Raw genomic sequence first — 17,386 nt, forward strand, 5'->3', positions numbered from 1 at the left:
AGATGTACCAGTAAAGTTAACGATAAACATGCCCTTTTCCAAACAGAAAACGGAGATAAATCAACAGCAACAACATGGCTCCCTCACAAACGGAGCACAGAGCTTCCCCTATACACCCTCCCACCTAGAAGCCTACAAGTAAACTTTACACAAAGAGAACATCCTAAAGAGTGTATACAACACCGCCCCTGTATAGGCATACCCAGATGCCTCCGCACAGCACGAGAAAAGCAGCAATCGATCCAGCCAGAGAGACTCCTTGGGGATTCCCTGTGAGTACTACCTTCTGGCAGTGCTTCAAGTGGCACTCCAGGGAGCGTGAGATTCTATAGATGTTTCTATTACTATTAGTGCGGTTGCTGTGCGGAATGTGGCGCGTGTTGAAATTATTGTTGTAGCTACGCCATAATAATTATTTGTTTTTTTCTTTTTTGATGCTATTGATATAAGGCACACCATTGTTACTATCTCTGGCTGAACTGTTTCAGGGAAGCTGTTGTTCGTCTCCGGCGTCACTACCTCAATAGAGCCGTTGCTGCCAACGCTTTCGCCTCTTTACTGTTGCTCTTGTTATTCCCACTACCGCTACAGCGATACCGCTATAGTTCGCTATTGCTTTAGTTCGCCCTCGAGCATTTTTCATGCCATTAGTCCGACCCATAATAACTCCGAAGACAACGAAGCAGCCACGGCGCTCGAATGGAGTCACTCGCTCTCACTGATCCCCGACTCCTCTCCTTCTATCGCACTCCCCCAACCATCCCACTCCGCCTCCACCACACTCGTCCTCCGGTCTGCTTCTCCTCCAGTCGTCTCTCAACTCCCAGTCTCTGCTTCCTTATCTGGGGGGGGTTGAGAAAACACGCAGCTACGATGGTTTTTAAGCTCGCAAAAGCCAGCGGGTACGAGATCATTAGGCCACGAGCGTATTGCCGCTGATCCTCTCGTTACTCTTTTTAACATTTTAACATGTAGGTACATGTGTGTGTGTGTGTGTGTGTGTGTGTGTGTGTGTGTGTGTGTGTGTGTGTGTGTGTGTGTGTGTGTGTGTGTGTGTGTGTGTGTGTGTGTGTGTGTGTGTGTGTGTGTGTGTGTGTGTGTGTGTGCGTGCGTGGTGCGTGGTGCGTGTGTGTGTGTGTGTGTGTGTGTGTGTTGTGTGTGTGTGTGTGTGGTGTGTGTGTGTGGTGTGTGTGTGTGTGTGTGTGTGTGTGGTGTGTGTTGTGTGTGTGTGTGTTGTTGTGTGTGTGTGTGTGTGTGTGTGTGTGTGTGTGTGTGTGTGTGTGTGTGTGTGTGTGTGTGTGTGTGTGTGTATTTAACATTATTACGCTTAACAATTCATAGACTGTAAGTAGTCGTGTACACTTAACGACTTAATGTAAATGCAGACGGACGATACCCACACAAACACACAGACACTCACACTCAAATACATTTATTCCTGCACCCTTCCCCCTCAGACACACGTAAAAACAAACACACACGCACGCACGCACGCAAACAAACAAACACACACAAAACAAACAAACAAACAAACACACACACATACAACGAACAAACAAACACACACACACACACAATCACAAAAACAGACACACACACACACACACACACACACACCTCCATCTCTCCTTCAACACCCCAGACTATCACGCATACAAGAATCGATGCTACCCAAATAAATTGGTCGGATTAATCACCCAGTCTCGGTGGAGGGTAGGCGTTTGGTGGACGAGCCTGCCTCTCAACGCGGTTTCTTTGAGACCAGAGTAAAAACAAGGGTATTAAAAGCAGCTCAGGAAGAAGTGAAGAAGGTTGTTGGGGGGGGGGGGAAGTATTGCCTTAGGAGCATATAAATGAAAAGTTTATATTCTCATGTCACCACTTACTTCCACGTAACTTCAGAGTATATAAACTCTTGTATCATGCAGACATAAAAAGAGCAATTTCCAGCAAATACTCGAGCAAAGGAGATACAGAGAGACATACTCACAGAGGACGTCCGACTATATCCTTAGGGAGTTTATCTTGCATATACTGTGACTCCTCCTTCTCCTTCATCCCGTCCTGCCTCACTTGCCAAATCAGCCGCCTCTCTCTTCACTTTTCCTCCTCCCCCACCCTCCTCTCCTGCTTTGCATCAGCCTTCCTCGGTTCTTGTCTAAAATGTATCCTTACATTGCCCATCGGTCGTAGTAAAGCAACCGACCACAGCAAACCCAGCTTTCGTTCAGTGAGCATCCCCGCGCCATTTCTATCTTTCGCCTGTCTTATTCCATCAGGGATTTTCTCAGTGACTTCTTGTACATATCCTTCGTTTTTTCCAAATTATCTTAATTGCCGTTTTCCTCCCGAAAGACAGGACATCGCAAGCCACAAGAAAACTGCTTTGAGGTTACAGGTCCAGATGGGAGTCTATGGCTCTGGTCAGACAGCAAGCAACCGCGAACAGTAGCGCCATTTAAATCATAATGAGTAGATCTACTGATTGTACCAACAAGGCTCGAGTTACTGGTTCACAACACTTGTCTCGTGTTGGCGTTGTAGTGGCATGTGGTTTAGGACCTTTCTCTTTTTTATTACTGTTTTTTGCGCATATGATTTGTATTTTTTTCTTTTATCTTACTTGCCAGTCTTTGCACCTGATGCGAAAATTGTAACTAATAGTATTTTTTTTTCTCCGATACTCGATTTAAACAATCGTTTAGCTTGTCTAGCTTGGGTACTTGATTTCTCTTCGATCTCAACGTTTTCTTTTCACGACTTTCACATTTTTTACCATATATATATCATCATCTCTATCTCTGCCTCCCCCTCTCTCTCTCTCTTCCTCTGTCGCTTTCTCTTCCCTCTCTCTTTCTCTCTTTCCTCTCTCTCTCTTTCTCTATCTCTCTCTCTCTCTCACTTTCTTTATCTTTCTGTCTCCCTCTCTATTTCAATTCTCTCTCTCTCTCTCTCTCTCTCTCTCTCTTCTCTCTCTCTCTCTCTCTCTCTCTCTCTCTCTCTCTCTCTCTCTCTCTCTCTCTCTCTCTCGCTTTCCCTCTCTCTTTTCGGATGACAGCACCACCCACGGGCTGCCAGTAGCAACGTCCGTGTACGCTACTAATGAGCAGAAGAGAGCATTGTCATAATGCAGGGGAATGAGAGAGAGGGGGGTAGGGGGGAGGGGGGACCAGACAGGTTTTTGTGGCCGAGGCTTAATAACAGAAGGACATAAAGCACCTTCACTTCCATACCCATTAGCGGACGAAACAGTCAGACTTGGAGTACTGTGACGATGGTGCTGATGATAGTGAGCAACCGGACTTCACCATAACACTAGAGCATGGTGACAATGGTGCCGATGAAAGCGGAATGGTGGAACTCACCATAACGCTGAGTGCATTATAACTCCAAGATGACAGTTCTACGCAAAGTAAATATTACATCCGACCGGCGAAATGGGTAAATGTTTACGTTACTCGGAGGGGAAAAAAACGCATCTCGAAAGAAAACTCATCCGGCCGTGAAAATATATTCCGGTTTTGCTAACCCACATTAACACTACTCCCATCACCCCGCCCTTCCCCCCTCACTCCGCGCAGGGGCCGAAAAATGTTACTTCCGCTGGCGTTCGTCACGGAAAGGTCGCGTCAGGGAACCGTGTGTCAGGAGGGAGGGAGTGGCTCGTGAAGTAACTCGCTCCTTGACATCCCCACGTGAGGCTCATTGGCTTGGGACACGCGAAAGCTTCATCCCTTTCACACATATATGTATATATACATACATGCAGACATATGAAAACACAACAAACATACATACATACACCATACATACATGTATAAACACACACACACACACACACACACACACACACACACACACACACAAACAAACACACACACACACACACACACACACACACACACACACACACACACACACACACAAACAAACAAACACACACACACACACAAGGCAAACAAATATAACAATAAACGCAGTTTCAACAATTGCTGAACTCAACATTCATCTTCGCAAGACAAAGCCCACCTATTAGTCCTTAAACAAACAAGGACGTACTAGTTAACCTTAAACATATGCTCGACGGGAGACAGAACGGAAAATGCCGAAATACACTTGCAGGGAGGGAAAACTCCATACAAAACGGCGGTAAACGGACGGTAAAAACACGTTTAAGTAACATGAAATTCCACTCGTGAAGTTTACAGAGGTGCTACCATTAAGACGTCAGTCCGGGTTAGACTCCATCTTTCACCGACGCAACGGCCAACTTTCCCGCCTTTTCCTTCCGCGTGGGGAGACGGAAGGAGGGGGGGGAGGGGGAGAAGGGGAAAGGGGAGTAGGCAACACGCACAAAGAGTGTTATTATCCCACTCATTACCTTCGGGATTATTATTTTCAGCTGGGACTGTGGTCAGTAGGCACACTTTCTTTCGCGGTGACTCCTAAAAAATGGTTCTATTGATGTGCCCGCTCCTTGTTTGTTTGTAATTTTTCTTTGAGACTTAAAGGTTCTACCGCTAGGCCTATTTCCTATAGAGATTAATAATCGATACCGTCACTTTCCTTTTACTATCTTATGGGTATGTGTGTGTCTTAAAATGTTGATAAATTCGGAATAAGATATAACATCTAAATCCAGACAATGGACGTTTACCTCAAATGATTTGCACATTTATACCCGTCACTTTTTTTTCTCCGACACGAAAAGTCCAAACTAACTCTCTGTTTACTGGATCTCGTAAAAGGAAACAGGAAAAGAGAATGAAAGGAAAGAAAAGCTATAAAGAAGGGAATAAACGAAGAGAAATATATATACACAATGTTTTATCTGCGACTTGCGCCTGATCCGCCATCGATCTTCACGCTTCAAAAGTATCCTTGTGCAACAAAACCCTCAGTGCAATAAGAGAGAGAGAGAGAGAGAGGGAGGGAGAGAGAGAGAGAGGGAGGGAGAGAGAGAGAGAGAAGAGAGAGAGAGAGAGAGAGAGAGAGAGAGAGAGAGAGAGAGAACGCAGACACCATTATTAGAGAAAGTAAAACTGATTTATATACATAGATCGAGAGCTGGAGGTCTAACAACCCGATTTCATTTCCAGAAACCAATCTAAAAGCCTGTTCATCTAGTACATGTATCAGTAAACCACTTATTAAATAATCATCGTACAATCGTCGATCGCACAGCCACTAAACCAGAAAAAAAAGTTAAAGAAAAAGAAAAAAATCCAGACTATCTCCACCATTGTGCCTTTCGACTGCCATGGATCATCGCCCCTCAATTCAAGATGAAGATGGAATTTTCCGGAGACGCCAAAGCAGCAACGAGACGATAGGATTCTCGGAAAATCATTTCCCTGGATTTTAGTCCCCGTTTTTACCGGCCGTTTCCCTCTTCTTTTCTTCCTTTCCTTGAGAAAAGTTTAGCTGACATGGCCACATGAGCTTTGGGGGAGGGGGGGGATCAGGGAGGTAGAGAAAAGGAGCGAGGGAAGAGTTGATTAGCTGGAAGATGCATGGAAACTTCGAGATACAATCGAACCGAACCAATCCCCGACGGATTACAATGGGGATGGCTGTAACAGGACACCTATGAACGCTGGACTCCAACCCGAGTACATTCGGGGTGAAATACTATTCCTTGACGAGATAAGACACCAATTTTGCAATTTCTCTTTACTTGTCCCTTATATTTATGTATATAATAATGTTCATTACCATTAGTATAAATATCACTGTAGTGTAAATAACAGAAGTAATAATAATAATAATGAGTAACAACAACAAAAATATCCTCATCAACAAGAACAGCAATAATAATAACTATTATTATTATAATTTCCAAGACAATATAATGTAACTGAGATTCGCCCTTCTGGCAAAGTCAAGACCCCCGAGAGGAGCGTGTGTGAGGCTAAGGAAGTTATGCACACACGAGGCTCTTGTGTGCCGCCTGAGTGGAGGGCTCAGGTGTCGCCGACCTTTGATCACACGCACACAGAAACAGCACATACGTACACAAATAAACATTACCACACACATCAACTTACAAATACGTACACAAATAAACATACTCGTATGCACAAACTTACAGTAAAGCAAACACACGCAAAAATAGACATACAAACATACAAAAAAGACCCTCGCATATAAACGAAGAACAAACACACACACGTATAAACACATCCACACACGCACGGACACACACACCAACAACAACGTCCCCTCTCGTTTCCCTCATATCTTTCCCCTCTCATTTACAACACTGAAACATAAGAAAGTTCTTTGCAACATATTAAGAACAGAAGTCATTACAAATATATATTCGCCTTCTCTCCCGTCCCCAAAGAGAGCACAACTTCCCCTTTTTATGCCAAGAAGTTGTAGCTTCTATACACTTCTAGTCAATTAATCCTCTAATCAATTTTCGACGGACTAATCAAATCAGGCAAGAGAGACTCCCGGGGTAGAAGCGCGTGTTGAATGTAACAAATATATATCACCTTTCACTCTTTAATTACGCCCAGAAATGTTTTGCGTATTAATGCCACGTACAACTTCTTCATTCTCTCTCACTTATCAATAAGCGTGTCTCTCCTTTCTTTATCTCTATCTATATTTCCTTCTGGGTACTAAATGTATTTTTCATCTGTTACCTGAATGTATTTCTTGAAAAAAAAAATCTAACTAACTCTCACTCTTACTCTCTCTCTCTCTCTCTCTCTCTCTCTCTCTCTCTCTCTCTCTCTCTCTCTCTCTCTCACTCACTTACTCACTCACTCACTCACTCACTCACTTACTTACTTACTTACTTACTTACTTACTTACTTACTTACTTACTCACTCACTCACTCTCTCTCTCTCTCTCTCCGCCTAACTCTTTCAAATCGCTTACTGGCACTCCAATCGCCTCTTATTTTGACAATCCATAATCCTGCCGGCCTTCCTTCATGACACCGTTCTCCTCTGTTAACGTGTTTGGTAATCATAATAATGAACGTCCCATTTTCTTCCCTTCCCCTTCCAATTCCACTTTATTCCTTCCATTTCGCCTCCCTCTTCATTTACTCGGGACTTTCCGCTTTACACACACAGGGGTAACTAACTCAACCAGACCTCAAACTCATTCCATTTTTGCCCCCATCTATTCCGCATTTTATCAAAGCTCCTCCATCTCTCATTCTCCGTCTCCTCTTCCCTCATTCTCCCCTCGGCTCTCATATCCTCTTTTTCGCATCTATTCTTTTAATACACCTTCCCTTTCACTCCCTCTTGTCCCTTCACTTTGAAAATATGTGTCCTTTCCCTCAACACTGGCTCTTCATCCGTGTTATTCAATTACGAGGTTTTCTTTTTCTTTAGATATTTCTTTTAAAATTCGCTTTGTATTGACGCTATCGTTTCCGAAAAAAAAGAAGGAGGTGAATGAGATCTGCATATGAATATAGGTGCACACACACGCGCGCGCGCGCGCGCGCGCGCGCGGTGTGTGTGTGTGTGTGTGTGTGTGTGTGTGTGTGTGTGTGTGTGTGTGTGTGTGTGTGTGTGTGTGTGTGTGTGTGTGTGTGTGTGTGTGTGTGTGTGTGTGTGTGTGTGTGTATGTGTGTGTGTGTGTGTGTGTGTGTGTGTGTGTGTGTGTGTGTGTGTGTGTGAGTGGTGAGTGTGTGCGTGCGCGCGCGCGTGTGTGTGTGTGTGTACACTGTACACTTACAACAGGTCAGCAGACACCCGGACGCGAGGAATGGAGTATCAAATTTGTCTTACTTGATTAACACGGGGTACCCTGCGTGCTTAAATTATTCATTACCCAAGTGTCTCGCTCTCTCCAAAGCCATTTCTTCCTCTCCCTTATTTTATTGCATGCATCTCAGTACAACGCAAACGAGTTTCGAGTTAAAAGCACTAAACATAACGAGGCAAGGGACAATGATATAAAGATACACAGTGTAAGAGTGATCACTGAAATGATGGCAACTAATTCGACGGGCATGTTATAATATAAATGTAGAAATCAAATATGATACAACGGTAATAGCATAGCTGGGTCATATGTTAAAATAATCAAAGCAAACACTGCAGTAAAGACATTACATTAGATGCAAGGAAACTCCAGGATACAGTGACACCATCGCGGCAGTGCCAAGAGTAAACTCACAGTGCCAGAGACTGAGGAAGGCGTGGCAGGTGGGCAGGTTCCCAGGCTAGGTTCGGGTTTCAGCATAATATGACATTTAGACCTCTCGCGGTGTGTGGCGAGGGAGGTGTCGAGAAAGGCTTAGCGAGCACGGGGGCGCCTCGTCAGGGAGACTTCGAAAACTACACCGCATTACCACCCTGGCGAATTTCCCCGGAAAAAAAATATACTGCACATACACTCATTCTGAAACATCTACATCCCTTGCTTTAAGACAAACTTATTTTCCATGCGTCTATTGTCTCCCAGAAAGAATCAACTACTGCCTGATGAAGAATCGAGACCAGTGGTGTTGTAGTCCTAGAATTCATCATAAAACCACCGAAAGAGTTTAGCAAAAGAGTAAACATTCTTCGTCTGTATAACAGAGAAAGATCGTAATTAATCTAAGACTCTGTTTTGTGAGATCGTATTCACTCCTTCACCAAAAAATAAGAACTGTTGAAGCTCCAAAGGGTAAAATTTATAGCAAATAACTTTCACGAAAAGCAACATTAACTAGAACTAACATGTCCGACAAAGCGCAAAATGAGGCTCTGAACTAAACACACGTTGACTCTGGAATATAATTTGGCAGATGAATGGTTCATCAGCAACGCCTGGCGGGCCTAATACCGGAAGAGGGAGGGTGGGCAAGGCCCCAGCCGCCCACTCCTGCCACCCACTCGCCACTACCTCCCACTACCTTCCATCCACCCCCAGTGGCCATCGGCTGCCCAGTAACCACTACCCAATTCCTACTTTGCTCGCCTCGACTCGCTCGTGGGTCGCTTTCGCATCGTCCACTGCATTTGAAATCGCCTGTCATTCTTGTGTTAGTTGGTGGGAGGAGGTGGGTGGGTTAGAGAGAGAGAGAGAGAGAGAGAGAGAGAGAGAGAGAGAGAGAGAGAGAGAGAGAGAGAGAGAGAGAGAGAGAGAGAGAGAGAGAGAGAGAGAGAGAGAGAGGGAGAGAGAGAGAGTGAGAGTGAGTGCGTGGCTGAGTACTGGAATAAATGAATACGTGAGTCTGTGTAAGCCTATGATTCCTGAGGACTTCATACAGATGCTCAACTTTATTCCAGCAACCACCCTAAAAACAACTCAGATTTTATCATTCATTTTTTTTCCTTTTACTTGACATTTCATAAATCCAAAAGCAATTAATTTCAGGGGCATGATATCCAAGCTGAAATAAATCCTGCAATATGATTTTTTCCTCATATCACATGCGCCATTTATATCAATGAAGGTTTACACACAGCAGCCCAACCATGGGTTTCCAGATCCGGGCTTAACAAATATCAACACCATTTTTTTGCCCTGCGTCCTTTTAGGGAGCCGGAGTGGGTTTGACTGTTCAAACAGAACGCGACAAAAATCATAACGTGATATGCCCATCAAAAGCACAATTAGCAGTTGATTTCCGGTATTCTTCCCTACGCCCTCTCCCTTCCCCCCCTCTCCCGCCCCTCCTTCCTACCCGCTTGTCAATAGCAAATCTACTGCCACGTACAGACGATAATATTCATTTGATGTAAGCACTTTTTAATTACATCATATATCATTGGAGTTTAAATCAACGCCAGTACCAAATCCCACGACTCTACCCCCTCCCCCACTGCCCCCCTACCCCTTCCTTCCGTGACCTGGTGCGCCTTCCCTGTCGACGCTTCCACAGACAGCTCTAGATTATTCCCCGCTGTTTCCACTTTATTTTTGGGTCTTGCTGTTTCTCTCTTTCTTTTTCTTTCTTTTTTTTTTAATCTCTCTTCCCTTTTTCTATTTTGTTATATATTTTTTTTTTTCTCGTTTCGTTTTTTACTTTTTCGCATCGTATGTTATTTTTCCAAGACCAAATTTTTGTGTATCTTTTATCTGTTTAAGTCTGCCTGCCTGTCTGTCTGTCTGTCTGTCTCTTTTCCTCTCTTCCTCCCTCTTTCTCCCTCCCTTCCTCCTTGCCCGTGTCCTGTCCTAACGACCGCCCCGCCGCAATCCACTTCCTCGCCCGCCCTCTCCACCTCAACCCCTCCCTCCGCCCCATAATTACCGCCCGCTGGAAACATCAGGTCACTTCAAGGAAATCTCCCCCCTACTCTCCCCGCCTCCCCCCCCCTCTCTACGTAGAAATTTAGACCGGATTTCCAGACCATCCTCAGGTAATTCACTTTTTGTTTCGCTTTTTTCGACTCCCTAATCCAATAGAGTTGGAAGATAAATCGTACGGTTATTAACATTATTCAATAAGCAAAAACATTCTAAAGGGAAAAAGGGAAGTAGAGACGCACAAAAGCAGACGTAGCCGCTGCACAAATGAGAGCGAAGCCAACTCGATCCCTGAATAATCCTACGAGAATTCAGCGCGGCAGACATGCAGATTTGTATCCATGCAAATGTTGCTCGATATGATCTGCAACACAGCGAGTGACGTGCAAGGTTCGCAAGGCAGCCAATGACAATGTTGAATTAATAATGTATGAATGTAGGATCAATTGTAACGCCGGCGAAACCGAACCAGAGGCGCATTTTCTCTCGCAATTCATGATTAAAAACGCGGCAAAAATGTGGTGCATGCAAATGTGAGCTGCCGTCACCACAAACAATGAAAAATATTTATAGGAAACCAATAAAAAAAGCTTAAACTTTCTTTGTTTGTACCCGTATACAAAGACAAAGAGTCTCTTCTCAAAAACTACTTGGCCACTATGTGCAAGGGTAAATGAATAAACATATATAAATATCAACTGAATGGATAAATAAATAAGGACAAATCAATAAAATTCAAATAGTAAGCTAAATTAAAAGCATAAATAGGAAACTACGACAGAAGCCCTCAGGAGGTCCGGGCGCGCCGCCACGACAGGATCGGCGGCTGAACAAAATAGGAGCCAATTACTCCCGCTCGCCCGGCGTCCTTCTCCGTCCCCGGCCGCAATAAGAGGGCGCCGCTGCCCCCGCCCCCCTCACTATAACTCCACCAAACAGTCGCTAATAACGCAAAAATTGCACTTTCTTAGGCCTCTCGAAGACGTCTGCCACGGCGGCTCCAGCATGTTTACATTACGTGCGTGCCATCGCCGAGGCCTTTTCTCTCCGGCTCCGCTTTCTAAATGAGATTTTTCTCTCCTTCTCGCTCTCACAAATTCTGGGAGTCGCTAGGCCTAAAATCCGAAGTGATATTAGATGTCTGCTCAAAACGACAAGCTGCTTCTGAATTCTCTATGCTAATGTATTCTAACGAATGGAGTCATCCATGGATAAAATCTAAAAACTCGCGCTTTTTAATTCAGTGTGAGAAATACCATGAAAAATTATCAGCTTCCATGAATAACAATTATAAAAAGTAAACCGCGTGCGTTCTTTCATTACTATCCTCTCATTCCTGCTGTGGTAACGAAAGAATAAACAAATATATTAAACCCAAAAAATTATATTTCATGTCTACCTGTCCTCAACCTTCCACTCTTATTCCCACTCTTCCCCTCCTTCCTCTGTCTCCTCTTCCTTCTCCCTTTGCTCCTCCTTCTCCAAGTTCTCCTTCCTCACAACATCAGTTTTGCTTAACATAGAATGTCCCTGGATTTTTTTTTTGTGGGGGTGGGGGTGACGCATCGATATATTTGTCGCTCTGACTATAGGTATATCTCCCCCTTTGTATACTTCCTCAAATGTATGTTTCTTTCAAAGAACAGAGATAAAAAGACCCTTTCCAATGAACTCCCTCTACATTCACGGTTCTCATCCCGTACGATTCTTATAAGAAAAAATCTATCCCTCTCTCTCCCCATTCACACAAAAAAGAAACCAAGAAAAAAAGGTGTATGGACCCTTCCACTTCACTCTCAACCTACTGGAAAAAAATCCTCTTGCCATACCCCTCTACACCTCCCCCTCCCCTTTACACCCCTACCCCGGCGTATGCTCACCCCCTCGAGCCTGCCAAATACACTCCTTCGCCACCTCAAGAGGCTCACTTATGAAGAGGGAAAGGTCGCCTCGCTTGTCACCATCAATCTCTCCTTCTCTCCATCGCTTCGCTTCTCCTTCTCCCTCTCACCTATTTTCGTCTCCTCTCTGTTTATTTGTCATATGTATTTTTTGTTGGGTGTCTGTTTGCTGTCTACCTGTTTATGGGGTGTCTGTTCATCTACTTACTTCGCTCTCTCTCTCTCTCTCTCTCTCTCTCTCTCTCTCTCTCTCTCTCTCTCTCTCTCTCTCTCTCTCTCTCTCTCTCTCTCTCTCTCTCTCTCTCTTAGATTAAAATTCTAATACCGTCACATCTGATAAAGAGTCCGATGGCCGATGATTCTTATGAGGCAGTCCAAACGTCAAAAATATGATGAAGAGGAAGATGATAAATAAGGTATTAGAATAACAAACAATAAACTATGGGGATAACATATTTACACACACCACCACACACACACACAACACACACACACACACACACACACACACACACACACACACACACACACACACACACACACACACACACACACACACACACACACACACACACCATAAATACATACACATCCACACACATGCACACACGAATCATCCACCGGCAAGAGACAGATAGCAACGTTTACGAGTCTCGGCCGCGTATAAACAACTCTTGCCGGATAATATCCCCCAAATCTACGGCTGTTTTGTCCGTCCCATTAACCGAACACGTGCCAATATCCAGACTAACGGATTGCAAGGTCACGGACGGGTGGGCGGGGTGTGGGGTCGGTGGGTGGAAGAGGGGGGGGGCGGTTGAGTAGACGAAGCGGGAATGATACGAAGTAAAGAACAAGGAGTAAGATGCAAGAATAAGAGGGAAATAAGGGATAGAGGGTGACAGAGAAGATGAAGAATAAGGGGGAATTATGGGAGAACTAAAGAAGACATGGCGTCCCTCCGATGGCGATGACGCAACCAACAGGTAAATTTATCTCCTCAAGAGCGATGCAAAATAAGCACTACCCCTCCTCTTCTTCCCTGCTTCTCTCCCTCCCTCTTCCCTTCAGCCTCTATTCCTCATCTTCCTCATCCCCTCTCGCCTCCCTTGCCAACACATCGAAAGCACAAGCACATTACGCAAAAAAGATGTCTTCCAGCACCGAATACTGGGTGAAGGGAGGGGGAGGGGGAGTGGCGGTGTTGCCGCATCAGCACGTCGTTCCCAGACGACATTACCCATGTCAACAAAAGAACTTGACGGGCCTTTAATCCATAAAGCATCATGTTTTACCGAGGCTCTGTTATCTCCGTCGCAGCAAACCCCCTCCCCCCACAACCGCCTCCCAAAGACACAGAGCCCCCACACCCCCACACCCGCACACCCACATCCTCCGCACACCGAGCGGACTTTACGACGCCAGATAAGACGCCGAGCTTCTAAATCAGGACACTCGCGAGGAATACTTGTGGTTCTCGGGGTTCTAGGCGGCTCGAGAGGGACGTGTTCTTGCGACGAGGCTGACGAGGACGAGACAGGGCAGCGGTAGGCCTATGGAGACAATTACACTTCTAATTACACTCTTATGGCTGCATTTCCAACCGTTTTAGACAGTAATAGGATGACAAGTGCTACTGCTTTGTTTGTAAATGCCTGTCTCTCCGTACGCGTGTATGTTTATATGTTTAGAGATAGGGTGTGTGCGTATATATATATTTTTTTATTTTTTATTTTTTTTTTTTTTTTTTTTTGGGGGGCAAAAGTTTATATACGTGTTTTTTTTCGACTGTGTGTGTGTGTAGGAGACCAACATTTATATCACACACAGAGAGCAAATAAAACCCCGCAATGCTAATGCAATAATATATAAAAACAACCACAACATCTCTGTTTACATTCATGCTCGTGGCATTAGGAGGGACAAACATAATATCAAGTGCGGCGCGCGCGACGTGTGCCTTTTACCATAAAACTTCAAAAATGGCAAACATAAACCCAGCAGTAAAAGAAAAAACTCCAATAAAAACACGAATAAAATGAGGGGAAACAACCACCCTCATAAAGTCATTAGCCGGACTCGACACTCCTTATTTTATCCATTTTTCTTTCTCGTATTTATCAACTTCCCATTCTGGTCTAAAGTGTCTCAATCCCGAAACGGAAAGTGGGAAGTTGAAGTGAAAATGAGGCTGGACTTTTCGCCTCTCTCCTGATGCGCCGCCGGGGGGCCTGGCGAGTGTTTGGGCTCCATTAATGCCACACAAGAGCAAGCGAACTGTATGCATACATGCATGTATCAACATGCATGTGTGCGTGTATGTACGTATACTTACGCGCATAGATCTAAATTAATACAATATAAGTGTATGATTATTAGGGGAAAAAGATTATTCCTTGCATCTTTAATAAAAACACAAAACTGGGAGAAGGCGCCTTGACCCCTTATAAGGATGAGAAAAGAAGCTCAGGTAAATTACACTAAAAGCTTCATAGGAGGGTCGTATCGTAGTCCTATAAATCCCAAATATCTCCCAGCCTCAATAAAAAAAAAACAGTCTGGTTTATGTCTTGCCAGTTTTATGTCCCTCCAATCGAGGTCTGGAAACCGTTATATTTTGCAGATAACCTGAGAATAAATTTTTAAAAATGTACCAGAATCTAAAAAAGGCTCCTTTAGCTTCCACGGTGAATTACATTAATCACTACCAACATAAATGACAAACGGGAAAAAAACACGAAACTTTTTCCCTCATTTTTTTGCATCATTAAATGTGTTGAACCAAAAATGCAATAAATACGCGCCTAGGGCAATTAACCTCCCAAATGAATGACATATGAAGTGGATTAATAATAAATAACCCCGTAATGAGTCACTTTTGGCTCTAACAAGGGATAAAAAGGGCAGAAGCCTCAGTATACACCGGCGTTAACCCAATACTTATACGGATTTATGGTCTCGGTCTTTTTATTACGTTCTGAACACAAATATAATAAATAAATAAATAAAAATATATAAAAACTGTGATAAAATATGAGAATACAGTCATCTACCATTCAAAATAATGTCGACCACATAATACACCGGCGAAAGGATGTGCTTAGTCAAGGTTCCAGAAATATCCTTCGACGATGAATAGGAGGGGAGGACGGGAAATAATTGGCAAAATTGGTCTCAGATCCTATTGCCTGGTGGAGACGGGGGAGGGAGCGTGAGAAGGGGAAATGGGAGAGAGGGAGGGGAGGAGAGAAGAAATGGGAGGGAGAGAGAGGGGGGAAGAGAGATTGGATGGAGAGAGCGAAGTGATGGGAGGCAGAGAAGGGGGAAAAGAAATGGGAGGGAAAAGGGGGAGGAGATGCGAGGGAGGAAGAGAGAAGAAGAGATGGATGGGAAAAAGAAAGAGAGATGGGAAGGAGGGAAAAGGGGAGAAGAGATGGGAGAAAGAGAGAGGAAAAAGAGATGAAAGAGCGAAAGAGGGTGAAGAGATGAGGGGGGAAAGTGGGAAAGATGGAAGGAAGAGAAGGGGAAAGAGATGAGAGGAAAGCGAGAGGGGAGATTCGATGGAGAAAGAGTGAAGAAAAATGGGAGACAAAGAGGACAGAAGAGATGAGAGAGAGAGAGAGAGAGAGAGAGAGAGAGAGAGAGAGAGAGAGAGAGAGAGAGAGAGAGAGAGAGAGAGAGAGAGAGAGAGAGAGAGAGAGAGAGAGATACATCAGAGATACCGAGACGTTGTAGACGAGAGTAGATCGAGAGTCCGTAGAGAGAAATCCACGAGATAGGATACGAAGAGAGAGGCTAGAGTCGGACGAGTAGGAGAGAGGAGAACGAAAGAGAAGAGAGTGAGAGAAGCAGATACATTCCGAATACCTCCCCCCACCAAAGTTCTTAGCAGAGTAATGAGACTCCGTAGTACGACACACTCCTATCGAATCGTTCCGTATGCGAGGCTCAGTCGTCACCTGAACGAACCAATCATCGCTTTCGTAATAGGACTGTGACAATATGCAGTATAACATGTGTTCCTATAGTCCCACAAGACACGTGTCTATAAGCAAGGATAAGGGAATCCAAGTCGCTGCTATACTTACTCAGAGGCCGTCCAGCCAACCAACCGCCAGGGACCGGCCCTCTCTCCCTCCCGGTTCCCCTCACCGCAGATTGCTAATGGCCTCTGTAGTGGCACTATTGTCCTCGGGTGCCAATCAGGACCCAGGGCTTTGGCACTCATCGCCATAAACACGGCCTGCGAAAGCGAAATCTTGTTCCCTCCCCCTCGCATACTGGCTCAATGGTTGCGCCAGACAATGAATGGCCGCTACGAAATGTACATTTAAATGATGATCAACACGTCAAGAGGTAAATCTAGACATATCGCGTACGAATTTGAGTGTTTAATCACCAGCGGACATCCCTCCACGAATAACATAAAACAAACACAAAGAAACAAATGCACAAAAACACTGATAAACACACACACGCACACAAAACCACCACCAGAAACTCAACAGGCGCAAAATAAATCGCCAGACCAAGTGATAATTACATTGCGCTTGTCTTTTGTTTGACGCAAAGGGAAACAAATGAGGGCCATAAATATCCCCTATAGATATTGTCTGTTGTGATGCAACGAGCAAAACGCGGCTTGCGGTGCAAGAAGGATATCTGCTGATGCTGCTACGAACATACGGAACAAATGAATGCACATACGGTCACATACATGTCTATATATACAGTTAGGTGATGTACTTAATGTTCTAAACTCCTCGGCCCGGCTATGATAATCATCTTGGGTAATTAAGCATCCTAATCATGATTCCGTCGGCGCTGATTACTCGACTCATCTCATCTGCATGTAGATGGACTACTGTCTAGGTCGTTTATCTTTGTTCTCTTTTATTACTCCTTTTCTTGGTATCAAAGTTCATATCCTTCCTTCCATCCTTCCGCTTTCATAACTGCAATCGACATTCCAAACATCATTTTCATATGTCTATTGATACAGCATTATATCAGTACATATGCCATATTTGATGTCAAAGTCACCATTTCACCTTAACATTACCATATTGTAATCTAGGTCATAACTATGGAAATTCCGTATTTGCTGAATATCCGAACGTGAACGTATAAATAATGAAGAGCATACATTTGCTTCTTCCTCTTAAGAAAACTACCTTCTACTAACCTTTACTTGGGTTATTCCTTCCTCCTCCTTCTTCCCTTTCCTTTTTCCCCGCTCCAGTGCATCATGTGACCCCCTCTCCTTGCAATA

The sequence above is a fragment of the Penaeus monodon genome, chromosome 2, assembly GCF_015228065.2.
Source record: "Penaeus monodon isolate SGIC_2016 chromosome 2, NSTDA_Pmon_1, whole genome shotgun sequence".
Classification (NCBI taxonomy): domain Eukaryota; kingdom Metazoa; phylum Arthropoda; class Malacostraca; order Decapoda; family Penaeidae; genus Penaeus; species Penaeus monodon.